Here is a 16,527-nt window from a genome sequence, read left to right on the forward strand (position 1 = left end):
TCTCTAAGGACTTGCTTTATGAATCTGGGTGCTCCTGTACTGGGTGCATATATATTTAGGATAGTTAGGTCTTCTTGTTGAATTGATCCCTTTCTGTTATGTAATGGCCTTCCTTGTCTCTTTTCATCTTTGTTGGTTTAAAGTCTGTTTTGTCACAGACTAGTATTCCAACCCCCTTTTTTTGGTTTTCCATTTGCATAGTAGATCTTCCCCTATCCCTTTATTTAAAGCCTATGTTTGTCTCTGCATGTGAGATGTGTCTCCTGAATACAGCACACTGATGGTCTTGACTCTTTATCCAATTTGTCAGTCTGTGTCTTTTAATTGGAGCATTTAGCTTATTTACATTTAAGGTTAATATTGTTATGTGTTAATTGGATCCTGTCGTTATGATGTTAGCTGGTTATTTTGCTCGTTAGTTGATGTAGTTTCTTCCTAGCATCAATGGTCTTTACAATTTGGCATGTTTTTGTAGTGGCTGGTACCGGTTGTTCCTTTCCATGTTTAGTGCTTCCTTCAGGAGCTCTTGTAAGGCAGGCCTGGTGGTGACAAAATCTCTCAGCATTTGCTTGTCTGTAACGGATTTTATTTCTCCTTCACTTATGAAGCTTAGTTTGGCTGGATGTGAAATTCTGGGTTGAAAATTCTTTTCTTGATAGGAACAGCTCCGGTCTACAGCTCCCAGCCTGAGCGACACAGAAGACGGGTGATTTCTGCATTTGTTTGAGGTACCGGTTTCATCTCACTAGGGAGGGCCAAACAGTGGGTGCAGGACAGTCGGTGAAGTGCACTGTGCACGAGCCGAAGCAGGGTGAGGCATTGCCTCACTCGGGAAGCACAAGGGGTCAGGGAGTTCCCTTTCCTAGTCAAAGAAAGGGGTAACAGACGGCACCTGGAATATCGGGTCAGTCCCACCCTAATACTGTGCTTTTCCAACGGGCCTGGAAAATGGCACACTAGGAGATTGTGTCCCGCACCTGGCTCGGAGGGTCCTATGCCCACGGAGTCTCGCTGATTGCTAGCACAGCAGTCTGAGATCAAGCTGCAAGGCGGCAGCGAGGCTGGGGGAGGGGCGCCCACCATTGCCCAGGCTTGCTTAGGTAAACAAAGCAGCCAGGAAGCTCGAACTGGGTGGAGCCCACCACAGCTCAAGGAGGCCTGCCTGCCTCTGTAGGCTCCACCTCTGGGGGCAGGGCACAGACAAACAAAAATTCAGCAGGAACCTCCACAGACTTAAATGTCCCTGTCTGACTGACAGCTTTGAAGAGAGTAGTGGTTCTCCCAGCACGCAGCTGGAGATCTGAGAACGGACAGACTGCCTGCAAAAGTGGGTCCCTCACCCCTGAGCAGCCTAACTGGGAGGCACCCCCCCCAGTAGGGACAGACTGACACCTCACTCAGCCGGGTACTCCTCTGAGACAAAACTTCCAGAGGAACTATCAGACAGCTGAATTTGTGGTCTCATGAAAATCTGCAGTTCTGCAGCCACCGCTGCTGACACCCAGCCAAACAGGGTCTGAGAGTGGACCTCTAGTAAACTCCAACAGACCTGCAGCTGAGGGTCCTGTCTGGTAGAAGGAAAACTAACAAACAGAAAGGACATCCACACCAAAAACCCATCTGTACATCACCATCATCAAAGACCAAAAGTAGATAAAACCCGAAAGATGGGGAAAAAACAGAGCAGAAAAACTGGAAACTCTAAAAAGCAGAGCACCTCTCCACCTCCAAAGGAACGCAGTTCCTCACCAGCAACGGAACAAAGCTGGATGGAGGATGACTTTGACGAGTTGAGAGAAGAAGGCTTCAGACGATCAAACTACTCTGAGCTACGGGAGGAAATTCAAAACAATATCAAAGAAGTTAAAAACTTTGAAAAAAAATTAGAAGAATGGATAACTAGAATAACCAATGGAGAGAAGGGCTTAAAGGAGCTGATGGAGCTGAAAGCCAAGTTTCGAGAACTACGCGAAGATTGCAGAAGTCTCAGTAGCAGATGCGATCAACTGGAAGAAAGGGTATCGCTGATGGAAGATGAAATGAACGAAATGAAGCGAGAAGGGAAGTTTAGAGAAAAAAGAATAAAAAGAAATGAAGAAAGCCTCCAAGAAATTTGGGACTATGTGAAAAGACCAAACCTACGTCTGATTGGTATACCTGAAAATGACGGGGAGAATGGAACCAAGTTGGAAAACACTCTGCAAGATACTATCCAGGAGAACTTCCCCAATCTAGCAAGGCAGGCCAACATTCAGATTCAGGAAATACAGAGAATGCCACAAAGATACTCCTCGAGAAGAGCAACTCCAAGACACATAATTTTCAGATTCACCAAAGTTGAAATGAAGGAAAAAATGTTAAGGGCAGCCAGAGAGAAAGGTCGGGTTACCCACAAAGGGAAGCCCATCAGACTAACAGCTGATCTCTCGGCAGAAACTCTACAAGCCAGAACAGAGTGGGGGCCGATATTCAACATTCTTAAAGAAAAGAATTTTCAACCCAGAATTTCATATCCAGCCAAACTAAGCTTCATAAGTGAAGGAGAAATAAAATCCTTTACAGACAAGCAAATGCTGAGTGATTTTGTCACCACCAGGCCTGCCCTAAAAGAGCTCCTGAAGGAAGCACTAAACATGGAAAGGAACAACCGGTACCAGCCCCTGCAAAAACATGCCAAATTGTAAAGACCATCCAGGCTAGGAAGAAACTGCATCAACTAACGAGCAAAATAACCAACTAACATCATAATAACAGGATCAGATTCACACATAACAATATTAACGTTAAATGTAAATGGGCTAAATGCTCCAATTAAAAGACACAGACTGGCAAACTGGATAAGGAGTCAGGACCCATCAGTGTGCTGTATTCAGGAAACCCATCTCACATGCAGAGACACACATAGACTCAAAATAAAGGGATGGAGGAAGATCTATCAAGCAACTGGAAAACAAAAAAAGGCAGGGGTTGCAATCCTAGTCTCTGATAAAATAGACTTTAAACCAACAAAGATCAAAAGAGACAAAGAAGGCCATTACATAATGGTAAAGGGATCAATTCAACAAGAAGAGCTAACTATCCTAAATATATATGCACCCAACACAGGAGCACCCAGATTCATAAAGCAAGTCCTGAGCAACCTACAAAGGGACTTAAACTCCCACATAATAATAATGGGAGATTTTAACACCCCACTGTCAACATTAGACAGATCAACGAGACAGAAAGTTAACAAGGATATCCAGGAATTGAACTCAGCTCTAAACAAAGAGGACCTAATAGACATCTACAGAACTCTCCACCCCAAATCAACAGAATATACATTTTTTTCAGCACCACACCACACCTATTCCAAAATTGACCACATAGTTGGAAGTAAAGCACTCCTCAGCAAATGTAAAAGAACAGAAATTATAACTGTCTCTCAGACCACAGTGCAATCAAACTAGAACTCAGAATTAAGAAACTCACTCAAAACCGCTCAACTACATGGAAACTGAACAACCTGCTCCTGAATGACTATTGGGTACATAATGAAATGAAGGCAGAAATAAAGATGTTCTTTGAAACCAACGAGAACAAAGACAAAACATACCAGAATCTCTGGGACACGTTCAAAGCAGTGTGTAGAGGGAAATTTATAGCACTAAATGCCCACAAGAGAAAGCAGGAAAGATCCAAAATTGATGCCCTAACATCACAATTAAAAGAACTAGAAAAGCAAGAGCAAACACATTCAAAAGCTAGCAGAAGGCTAGAAATAACTAAAATCAGAGCAGAACTGAAGGAAATAGAGACACAAAAAACCCTTCAAAAAATTAATGAATCCGGGAGCTGGTTTTTTGAAAAGATCAACAAAATTGATAGACCGCTAGCAAGACTAATAAAGAAGAAAAGAGAGAAGAATCAAATAGATGCAATAAAAGATGAAAAAGGGGATATCACCACCAATCCCACAGAAATACAATCTACCGTCAGAGAATACTACAAACATCTCTATGCAAATAAACTAGAAAATCTAGAAGAAATGGATAAATTCCTTGACAAATACACCCTCCCAAGACTAAACCAGGAAGAAGTTGAATCTCTGAATAGACCAATAACAGGTTCTGAAATTGTGGCAATAATCAATAGCTTACTAACCAAAAAGAGTCCAGGACCTGATGGATTCACAGCCGAATTCTACCAGAGGTACAAGGAGGAACTGGTACCATTCCTTCTGAAACTATTCCAATCGATAGAAAAAGAGGGAATCCTCCCTAACACATTTTATGAAGCCAGCATCATCCTGATACCAAAGCCTGGCAGAGACATAACCAAAAAAGAGAATTTCAGACCAATATCCTTGATGAACATTGATGCAAAAATCCTCAATAAAATACTGGCAAACCGAATGCAGCAGCACATCAAAAAGCTTATCCACCATAATCAAGTGGGCTTCATCCCTGGGATGCAAGGCTGGTTCAACATACACAAATCAATAAATGTAATCCAGCATATAAACAGAACCAAAGACAAAAACCACATTATTATCTCAATAGATGCAGAAAAGGCCTTTGACAAAATTCAACAACGCTTCATGCTAAAAGCTCTCAATAAATTAGGTATTGATGGGACATATCTCAAAATAATAAGAGCTATCTATGACAAACCCACAGCCAATATCACACTGAATGGGCAAAAACTGGAAGCATTCCCTCTGAAAACTGGCACAAGACAGGGATGCCCTCTCTCACCGCTCCTATTCAACATAGTGCTGGAAGTTCTGGCCAGAGCAATCAGGCAGGAGAAGGAAATAAAGGGTATTCAATTAGGAAAAGAGGAAGTCAAATTGTCCCTGTCTGCAGATGACATGATTGTATATCTAGAAAACCCCATTGTCTCAGCCCCAAATTTCCTTAAGCTGATAAGCAACTTCAGCAAAGTCTCAGGATACAAAATCAATGTACAAAAATCACAAGCATTCTTGTACACCAATAACAGACAAACAGAGAGCCAAATCATGAGTGAACTCCCATTCACAATTGCTTCAAAGAGAATAAAATACCTAGGTATCCAACTTACAAGGGATGTGAAGGACCTCTTCAAGGAGAACTACAAACCACTGCTCAATGAAATAAAAGAGGATACAAACAAATGGAAGAACATTCCATGCTCATGGGTGGGAAGAATCAATATCGTGAAAATGGCCATACTGCCCAAGGTAATTTATAGATTCAATGCCATCCCCATCAAGCTACCAATGACTTTCTTCACAGAATTGGAAAAAACTACTTTAAAGTTCATATGGAACCAAAAAAGAGCCCGCATCGCCAAGTCAATCCTAAGCCAAAAGAACAAAGCTGGAGGCATCACGCTACCTGACTTCAAACTCTACTACAAGGCTACAGTAACCAAAACAGCATGGTACTGGTACCACAACAGAGACATAGATCAATGGAACAGAACAGAGCCCTCAGAAATGATGCCACATATCTACAACTATCTGATCTTTGACAAACCTGACAAAAACAAGCAATGGGGAAAGGATTCCCTATTTAATAAATGGTGCTGGGAAAACTGGCTAGCCATATGTAGAAAGCTGAAACTGGATCCCTTCCTTACACCTTATACAAAAATTAATTCAAGATGGATTAAAGACTTACATGTTAGACCTAACACCATTAAAATCCTACAAGAAAACCTAGGCAATACCATTCAGGACATAGGCGTGGGCAAGGACTTCATGTCTAAAACACCATAAGCAATGGCAACAAAAGCCAAAATTGACAAATGGGATCTAATTAAACTAAAGAGCTTCTGCACAGCAAAAGAAACTACCATCAGAGTGAACAGGCAACCTACAGAATGGGAGAAAATTTTTGCAACCTACTCATCTGACAAAGGGTTAATATCCAGAATCTACAATGAACTCAAACAAATTTACAAGAAAAAAACAAACAACCCCATCAAAAAGTGGGCAAAGGACATGAACAGACACTTCTCAAAAAAAGACATTCATGCAGCCAAAAAACACATGAAGAAATGCTCATCATCACTGGCCATCAGAGAAATGCAAATCAAAACCACAGTGAGATACCATCTCACACCAGTTAGAATGGCCATCATTAAAAAATCAGGAAACAACAGGTGCTGGAGAGGATGTGGAGAAATAGGAACACTTTTACACTGTTGGTGGGACTGTAAACTAGTTCAACCATTGTGGAAGTCAGTGTGGTGATTCCTCAGGGATCTAGAACTAGAAATACCATTTGACCCAGCCATCCCATTGCTGGGTATATACCCAAAGGACTATAAATCATGCTGCTATAAAGACACATGCACACGTATGTTTATTGCAGCACTATTCACAATAGCAAAGAGTTGGAACCAACCCAAATGTCCAACAACAATAGACTGGATTAAGAAAATGTGGCACATATACACCATGGAATACTATGCAGCTATAAAAAATGATGAGTTCATGTCCTTTGTAGGGACATGGATGAAACTGGAAAACATCATTCTCAGTAAACTATCGCAAGGACAAAAAACCAAACACCGCATGTTCTCACTCATAGGTGGGAATTGAACAATGAGAACTCATGGACACATCACACTCCGGGGACTGTTGTGGGGTTGGGGGAGGGGGGAGGGACAGCATTAGGAGATATACCTAATGCTAAATGACAAGTTAATGGGTACAGGAAATCAACATGGCACATGGATACATATGTAACAAACCTGCACATTGTGCACATGTGCCCTAAAACCTAAAGTATAATAATAAAAATAAAAATTAAAAAAAAAAAAAATAAATAAATAAATTACAATTTTAAGAGAAAAAAAAAAAAAAAAAAGAAAATTCTTTTCTTTGAGAATGTTGAATAACGGCCCCTACGCTCTTCTGGCTTGTAGAGTTTCTGCTGAGAGATCCGCTATTAGTCTGATGGGCTTCCCTTTGTGGGTAACCCGACCTTTCTCTCTGGCTGCCTTTAACATTTTTTCCTTCATTTCAACGTTGGTGAATCTGACAATTATGTGTCTTGGAGTTGCTCTTCTCCAGGAGTATCTTTGTGGTGTTCTCTGTATTTCCTGAATTTTAATGTTGGCCTGCCTTGCTAGGTTGGGGAAATTCTCCTGGATAATATCCTGAAGAGTGTTTTCCAACTTGGTTCCATTCTCCCTGTCACTTTCAGGTACACCAATCAAACGTAGATTTGGTCTTTTAACAGTGTCCCATATTCTTGGAGGCTTTGTTCATTTCTTTCTACTCTTTTTACTCTAAGCTTCTCTTCTCACTTCATTTCATTCATTTGATCTTCAATCACTGAAACCCTTTCTTCCACTTGATCTAATTGGCTACTGAAGCTTGTAGAAGCATCACGTAGTTCTAGTGCCATGGTTTTCAGCTCCATCAGGTCATTTAAGGTCTTCTCTATATGCTGTTTATTCTAGTTAGCCATTCGTCTAATCTTTTTTCAAGGTTTTTAGCTTCTTTGCGATGGGTTCGAACACCCTCCTTTAGCTTGGAGAACTTTGTTATCAGTGATCATCTGAAGCCTTCTTCTCTCAACTCGTCAAAGTCATTCTCTGTCCAGCTTTATTCCATTGCTGGCGAGGAGCTGCGTTCCTTTGGAGGAGAAGAGGCATTCTGATTTTTGGAATTTTCAGCTTTTCTGCTCTGGTTTCTCCCCATCTTTTATCCCAAAAGGTAGATAAAGGTTTTATCTACTTTTGATCTTTGATAATGGTGATTTACAGATGGGGTTTTGGTGTGGATGTCCTTTCTGTTTGTTAGTTTTCCTTCTAACAGTCAGGACCCTCAGCTGCGTGTCTGTTGGAGTTTGCTGGAGGTGCACTCTAGACCCTGTTTTCCTAGTTATCACCAGCGGAGGCTGCAGAGCAGCAAATAATGCAGAAGGGCAAATGTTGCTGCCTGATCCTTCCTCTGGAAGCTTCGTCTCAGAGGGGCACGTGGCTGTATGAGGTGTCAGTCGGCCCCTACTGGTAGGTGTCTCCCAGTTAGGCTACTCGGGGGTCAGGGACCCACTTGAGGAGGAAGTCTGTCCATTCTCAGATCTCAAAGTCTGTGCTGGGAGAACCACTACTCTCTTCAAAGCTGTCAGACAGGGACGTTTAAGTCTGCAGAAGTTTCTGCTGCCTTTTGTTCAGCTATGCCCTGCCCCCAGAGGTGGAGTCTACAGATGCAGGCAGGCCTCCTTGAGCTGCAGTGGGCTCCACCTGGTTCAAGCTTCCAGGCCACTTTGTTTACCTACTCAAGTCTCAGCAATGGTGGACGCCTCTCCCTCAGCCCCGCTGCTGCCTTCCAGTTTGATCTCAGACTGCTGTGCTAGCAGTGAATGAGGCTCTGTGGGCATGGGACCCTCCGAGCCAGGCACGGGATATAATCACCTGGTGTGCCGTTTGCTAAGACTATTGGAAAAGCGCAGTATTAGGGGTGGGAGTGTCCCGATTTTCCAGGTACTGTCTGTCACGGCTTCCCTTTGCTAGGAAAGGGAATTTCCTGACCCCTTGCACTTCCTGGGTGAGGCAATGCCCCTGCCCTGCGCTCACACTCAGTGGGCTGCACCTGGAAGCTTGAACGAGGTGGAGCCCACTGCAGCTCAAGGAGGCCTGCCTGCATCTCCAACAAGCCCCAGTGAGATGAACCCAGTACCTCAGTTGGAAATGCAGAAATCACCCATCTTCTGCATGGCTCACGGTGGGAGCCGTAGACTGGAGCTATTCCTATTCAGCCATCTTGGAACCTCCCCTTGTATCATTTTAAATTACTATTCAGGGTAAAAAAAAATGACTCTTTAGATATATATAACTGGAGTTTTCTTCTTTTTGGCAATTGTGATGACTCAAATTCAATTCCTCACAGCATCTTCCTGTCAAAATTTTTCATGTATGGCCAGACTGTAGATATTTAAGATGTCACCAATTCCATAGGGAAATGAGGAAATATAGTAAGCAGAATGAGCAGGCAACTTTTTCTGAATTGCTGCTTACTTCTTGGGAGGTATTTTTAGGGAAGTATATACAGTCCTTTTTTAAGTAAGAAAACTTAAATCTCCATTTTTTTTTCTAGCTGCAGTGTGGGTTATCGATGTTGTAGTAATTGTGGCTGCAGTGAGACCCTGGTCACTAAAGTATATTTGCTTCTACACTTTGCCTTCTTAAAATTTTCACATAGCTGTCCGATTTCAGTGTTCTCTTCTAAGCCCAGTGGAGTATTCATTCTCTAATCGATTAGTAGCTCCTATATAAACAATAAAAAAGACAAGTCCAGAATGCTTGGCGATACAACAGGTCTTGAATTTTATTTTTTTTTACATCATGCCTGCTTCCAAATGGATTTGAATTATGATGTCTTTATATACATGAATACAATAAAATATTGGTACAGAAAATCAAGATATTAAAGGGGAAGAGAAGGCAGATTTCCCAATCATTAACACATTAAATTGCTGGGTGTGGTGGTGCACAACTATAATCCCAACACTTTGGGAGGACAAGGCAGATGGATCACTTGAGCTCAGGAGTTTGAGACCAGCCTGGGCAACATGGTAAAACCCCATCTCTACAAAAAAATACAAAATTAGCTGGGTGTGGTGGTGTATGCCTGTAGTCCCAGCTACTTGAGAGGCTAAGCTGGGAGGATCACTTGAGCATGGGGAGGTCAAGCCTGCAGTGAGCCGTGATTGTGCCACTGCATTCCAGCCTGGGAGACAGAGTGAGACTGTGTCTCAAAATAATAATAATAATAATAATTTAGCTCTGAGCTTCTAACTACCAAGACATAAGGGAGACACAAGCAGCATATGTTGTATTATCTGATGGGTTACAAAGAATCAGACTTTTTCCTATTACTAAATTCTAAAAGGAATTCATCATATGGAACCTTTTTCTAGGGAGCATTAAACTTTATATAGTATTCTCAACAGTAATTTTACAGTACAAGTAGAAGTTCTTCCATGTGGTAGTTTTTTAATAGAGGCCTTAATAAAAGCATTGTATCAAAGCATAACTCAGGGAAAAGAATGTTGTAGAGGAGGCAAGGCACAGTGGCTCATGCCTATAATTCCAGCACTTTGGGGGCCCAAGGTGGGAGGATCATTTGAGCCCGGGAGTTCGAGAACAGCCTAGGCAACATGGCGAAACCTCAACTCAATTAAAAAATTGTAAAAATTAAAAGTTAAAAAAAAGAAAGTGTAGAGGATAAGTTAATATGATCTCCAACCATAAAGCTTTCTATTTCTAACTTAGTATGAGAATGGAACTTCATTTACCTTGAGATATTTGTATAACATGTTCCTTAGATTGCATTCTATAAAATATTTTCTTGACCCTACTGTGCCACTGACTACTGTTAAAATGGTTGAATCACTTTTCAAATTTATGTCTGGCAGTTGTACTAATATTTTTGTAGCTTAAATTTTACATTTACATCTTTGAGCTATCTAGAATTGAGTTTGGGAGATAAGATAGAGGCTAGATGCAGTGGCTTACACCTGTAATCCCAGCACTTTGGGAGGCTGAGGTGGGAGGATCGTTTGAGGCCAGGAGTTTAAGATAGCAAGACCCCATCTCTACAAAAAAAAAAAAATTTTTTTAAAAAGAAATAAGATGGATCTAAAATTCTACTTCCCTACCTGGAGACAACTCACAGCTGGGAGTACCAGCAAATAAGATGATACCACAGTAAGTAACTGCATTCCTCAAAGTGTTCTCCTTGTATACCTGGCCTGAGGCTCCCTTCCTCCATCAGAGACACTCTATGGCCAGAAGGTCCCTGCAAGTAGAATTCTAATGTAATAAGCATTCAGCCTGGGAAGACTGTTTATACCACTCTACCTCCCAGACCTGCCCTCCTACCCTATTAACCTAAGATTCTTCTCTCTCATCTAAAGACATCTTGAGACTGGATCGCATCAATAAAGGGAATCCTGCCACAACAAACGCTTTGCTAGGAAGCACTTTCCTTTCCTCCACCCCTCCAAGCAGGGGAGCCAATCACAACAAAAAATTACCTGGCTCAGGAAGCACTCTTTATCCCAGGCAAGAGACTCCCTTTCCCCACCTATACGCACCACATCTCCTTGCCTGGTGAAGTCCCTTCTTTCCTTCATGTAGCACCAGCAGGGATCATCGGGAACCCCAGCTGCTGGAGATTTAGTTAAGAAGACCAAGACAATACTGTAAAAACTCTGAAAACGAGATTGTCATTTAAACCACAGCCCACAACAGTAGGCAAGAATATGCATGCTAAACCTAAACAGAGTGATCGCCTACTAAAATTAAAAATTTGAATAAGATATAGATCTCCCCTAGCATAAAAACCAAGATATCCAAGATATAATAGAAAATTATCTGTCATGGTTGGGTGTAGTGGCTCACATCTGTAATCCCAGCACTTTGGGAGGTCAAGGCGAGCAGATCACTTGAGGTCAGGAGTTTGAGACCAGCCTGGCCAACGTGGTGAAACCCTGTCTCTACTAAAATACAAAAATTAGCTGGGTGTGGTGGCACACACCTATAATTCCAGCTACTTGGGAGGCTGAGGCAGGAGAATTGCTTGAACCCAGGAGGTGGAGGTTGCAGTGAGCCAAGATCGTGCCACTGCACTCCAGCCTGGGCGACAGAGCAAAACTCCATCTTAAAAAAAGAAAAAGAAAAAGAAAATAAAATTACCTGTTGTACCATAATTTGTGATTCAGGAGAATCACATGAATGAGAAAAGACAATCAACTGATACCAACATGAAGATGAATCAAATGTTAGAATTATCTGACAATGATCTTTAAACAACTATCACAAATGTGGTTCAGTTATACATTCCCTTGAAACAAATTAAAAAAAAAGAAAATAGAAAATCACAATAAAGAAATAGAAGTTTTAAGTAAGAATCAAATGGAAATTATAGAACTGACAAATAGAATAACAACAAAAATACTCACTGGATGGGCTCAGTGCTAGGGAGTGGATAGAATCAGTTTACTTGTGGATGTATAGAATCCACTCAACCTGAAAATAGAAAATTGACTGAAACAAGATGAGCATGTCCCCAAGAATCTGTGGAAGAATGATAAAATATCCAATATTTGTGTCATTGGAGTCTCAAAGAAGAGGGAGAGCAGGGTTAAAAGAGTATTTAAAGAAATATGTGCAAAAACTTCCCAAGTTTTATGAAAGACATACACCCACAGATGTAAAAACCTGAACAAACCCCAAATAGGATAAACCCAAAGAAATTGATGCCAAGGTACATCATAATTAAACATCTGAAAACCAAAGGCAAAGAGAAAAGGGTTGAAAGCAAGAAAGAAATGACATATTACCTATGAAAGAATACCATTCGGTTAACATCCAATTTCTCATCTGAAGCCATGGAGCCCAGAAGGGAGTGGCATAATATATTTCAAGTGCTGAAAGAAAAAAAATGTTGAATGTGAATTCTGTATCTACCAAAATGATTCTTCAGTAATGAGGGGCAAATAGCCTGCTTCAGAAAGGAAAACTGAAAGAATTTGTTCCTAGGAAACTATCCTTAAATATTGGCTATATAAAGTCATTCAGACAGAAGAGAAATGTTAAATGAAGGAATCTTAGAGTATCAGGAAGAGAGAAACAACAACAGAAAGAGCAAACATATCAATAAGTACAATTGATTATGGTTTTCCTCATGACTTTTCTAAATCATATGTGATGACTGAAACAAAAATGATAGTACCTTCTGATACCCAAAATAATGATATTTCAAAGTGGATATGAGGTTTACTTAGAATGGGAATGCATTGACAAGTCAGGTATGTATATTGAAAAACCCAAACCAACCACTAAGAAAAATAAACAAAATGACACCTTTTAAAACTTTATAAATTAATTGAGATGGCATTCTAAAATGTTTCAAGTAACCCACAGAAAGGCAAGACAAGCGAAACAGAGAAATGAAATACAGAGGAAGCAAACAGAAAACAAATAACAAATTGACACACTTAAGCCCTAACATATAGCAATAATTACTTTAAACATATATCGTCTAAATAAGCCAATTAAAAGACAGATATTGGCAGACTATATAAAAAGCACACCCAACTATATGCTGTTTATAAGAAATTAATGAAATATGTAGCTTGAAAGTAAAAGTATAGAAAATATATACCATTTAAACATTAATTTTAAAAAGCACAAACATGTGGCTGTATTAATATCAGATAAAGATGACTTAAGAGCAAAATAGGCCGGGCGCAGTGGCTCATGCCTGTAATCCCAGCACTTTGGGAGGCCGAGGCAGGCAGATCACTTGAGGTCAGGAGTTCATGACCAGCCTGGCCAACATGGTGAAACCCCATCCCTACTAAAAATACAAAAATTAGCCAAGCATAGTGGCACGCACCTTAATCCCAGCCACTCAGGAAGCTGAGGCAGGAGAATCACTTGAACTTGGGAGGCGGAGGTTGCAGTGAGCTGAGATCACGCCACTACCCTGCAGCTTGGGTGACAGAGTGAGACTCCATCTCAAAAGAAAAAAAAAAGAGCAAAATAAGTTACTACAAAGAGATACATTAATAATGAATAAAGTATTAATTTACCAGGAAGACATAAATGTGTATACATCTAACAACTGAACTGAACTGAGAAAAATATGAAGCACAAACTGATAGAACTGAAAAGAGAAATCTGCAAATCCACAAATATGCCTGGGTATTTCAACACTCTGCTCTCAGCAACTAATAGAACTACTAGACAGAAAATCAACACATATATAGGAAATCTGAGTAACACGATCAACCAACACGATGTAATTGACAGATATATAACATGCCACACAACAGCAGAATACACATTTTGTTTCAAGTGCCCATGGAATATTTACTAAGATAGACCATCTCCTGGGCTATAAAACAAATCTCAATAGATTTATAGAGACTGAAGTCATACAGACTATGTATCTGACCATAATGGATTGAAACTAAAAATCAATAATAGACAACAGGATAAATCTCTAAACACTTGAAAATTAAACAACACATTTCTAAAAGATCCATGGGTTAAAGAAGAATCATCAAAGGAAATTAAAAATACATGCAGCTAAGTGTATTAAGTAAACATAGCATGCCAAAATATGTGTAATGTAACTAAAGAAGTTCTGAGAGGGAAATTTATGGCACTAAATGCTTACATTAGAAGTGAGGAAAGTTATCATATTAATTAATTTAAGTCCCTTTTTTAGGAAACTAGAAAAAGAAAAGCAGATTAAACCCAAAGCAAGCAAAAAGAGACAAATAATGAAAATAAGAAGTGATATCAATGAAATTGAAAACAATAGAGAAAATTAATGAAACAAAAGGCAGTCATCAGAGAATACTGTTGATAAACTTCTAGTAAGATTGATAAAAATGAAAAGATAGAAGGCAGAAATTACTAATATCAGGAATGTAAAGTACAACTTCCATCTATAATCAGGAAAGTAATGAATTTACTACAGATCCAGTAGCCATTAAAAGTATTATAAAGAAATGGTAGGCTGGGTGTGGTGGTTCACGCCTGTAATCCCAACACTTTCAGAGGCCAAGGCAAGAGGATTGCTTGAGCCCAGGAGTTTCAGACCAGTCTAGGCAATACAGAGTCTCTACAAAAAAAATTTTTTTTTAGATTAGTCAGGCAGTCAGGCGTGGTGATGTGCACCTGAGTAGTCCCAGCTACTCAGGAGGCTGAGGTGAGCAGATTGCTTGAGCCCAAGAGGTTGAGGCTGCAGTGAGCCATAATTGTGCCACTGCACTCCAGCCTGGGTGACAGAGCAAGACCCTATCTAAAAAGAAAAGAAAAGAAATATTATAGCTTTGTGCTCATAAATTTGACAGTTTAGAGGAAATGGACTAGTTCCTCAAAAGCTAAAAACTGCCAAAACTCAACTAAGGTGAAGTAAGCAAATTGAATAGTTCTATCAATATTAAATTAGTAATTAAAAAACACCCCCCCAAAAATAGCCAGACCAAGAAGTCTGCCAAACATTTAAAGAGAATTAACACCGACATTACACAATCTCTTCTGGAAAAAGGAAAAGGAAGGAATATTTCTAAGCTCATTTATGAGGCCAGTATTACCCCCAATACCCAAACCAGATAAAGAAAGTGCAAGAAAAGGAAAACTATGAACCAGTATCTCTTATGAACTTAAACTCAAAAATTATCAATGAAATATTAGCAAATTGAATCCAACATTGTATAACAATAATTATACAACATGAACAAGACAACATTCCTATTCTCACATTATATTTAGGAGTATGGATGAGGGTGAGAGAGTAGGGAAGATACAAGCAGTAAACAAATAAGTATCCAAATGAATTTCAGAAATAAGTGTCTTGAAGAGAATTAAACTAAGTAATGGGGGTTGGAGAATGGAGAGGAAGGAAACTTTTGAGAAGGTTACGCTTAAACCGATTCAAGGAGCCAGCCTTTCAGAGATCTAGAATCTTCTCAAGAGACACCATTAATGAAATGAAAAGCCTAGCTACAGACTTGGGGTAACCTGGAAGAAATATTCACAAATGCCAAAAGTGTGACAAAGGGCTCATAGCCAGGAGAATTAGCTATAAAGAACTCTTGCAAATCAGTAAGAAAAAGACAAACAAATATAAAAATGGACAAAAGATTTGAACAGGCTTTTCAAAAAAGATATTCAAATGGCCAGTAAGCATATAAAAAACACTGCTTCATATTATCACATCAAAGAAATGAAAATTAAAACTACAAGAAGATACCATTGTACACCCATCAGACTCACTATACCAAGTGTGTTTGTGCCCTAGTGAGGGAAGATATGAAGCATCTGTGACTCATACCTTGCTGGTTGGAGTGTAAAATCAGTTTGAAAACTGGGAGTTTTTAATGAAATTAAACCTATGCCCATTGTGACTTGGCAATTTCTGTCTTTCTGCCTGAGAGAAATGTGTATATAAGTTCAAAAAGACTTGTAAAGGAATTTTCATAACAACTTTATTAATAATATACAAAATTGAAAACAACCCAAATATCCATAAATAGAAAATGGGTAACTAACTTGTGGTATATTTTTGTAATATAATATAGCAGTAGAGAAGAATAGGCTACAGATTAATTCAGTAACATGAGTAAATATAAAAACATTATGTTGAAAGAAGACAGACCAAAAAGTACATGCTGAGTGAATCTATTTGTATGAAGTTCAAGAATAGACAAAAATCTTTGGTAATAAAAGTCAAAATGGTGATTAGTGACTGGAAAAGAGCATAGGAGAATAGTCATGGGGGTGGAAATATTCTATATCTTGATCTCAGTGGTAGATATACAGGTTTTATACATGCTAAAATTTATCTAGCTGTACATTTTACTTTATGGAAATTATGTATTAAACAAACAAAAGCTATACATTTTACTTTATGGAAATTATGTATTAAACAAACAAACAAACAAACAAAAGATCTGGGTGAAGAATATATCAGACAGAGGAAACAGCTAGTACAAAGAACGTGGATTTAATGTTCTTTGGATCTAA

The 16,527-nt window shown here is 39.6% G+C and overlaps 1 protein-coding gene across 3 annotated transcripts in view; it reads left to right on the top strand.

Moving 5' to 3' along the window:
- The window catches only part of EAF2 (ELL associated factor 2), a 58,629-nt gene that overhangs the window by 27,196 nt on the left and 14,906 nt on the right, over positions 1–16,527 (top strand). The window lies entirely within an intron of this gene.

Source organism: Nomascus leucogenys, chromosome 21, assembly GCF_006542625.1.
Source record: "Nomascus leucogenys isolate Asia chromosome 21, Asia_NLE_v1, whole genome shotgun sequence".
Lineage (NCBI taxonomy): Eukaryota > Metazoa > Chordata > Mammalia > Primates > Hylobatidae > Nomascus > Nomascus leucogenys.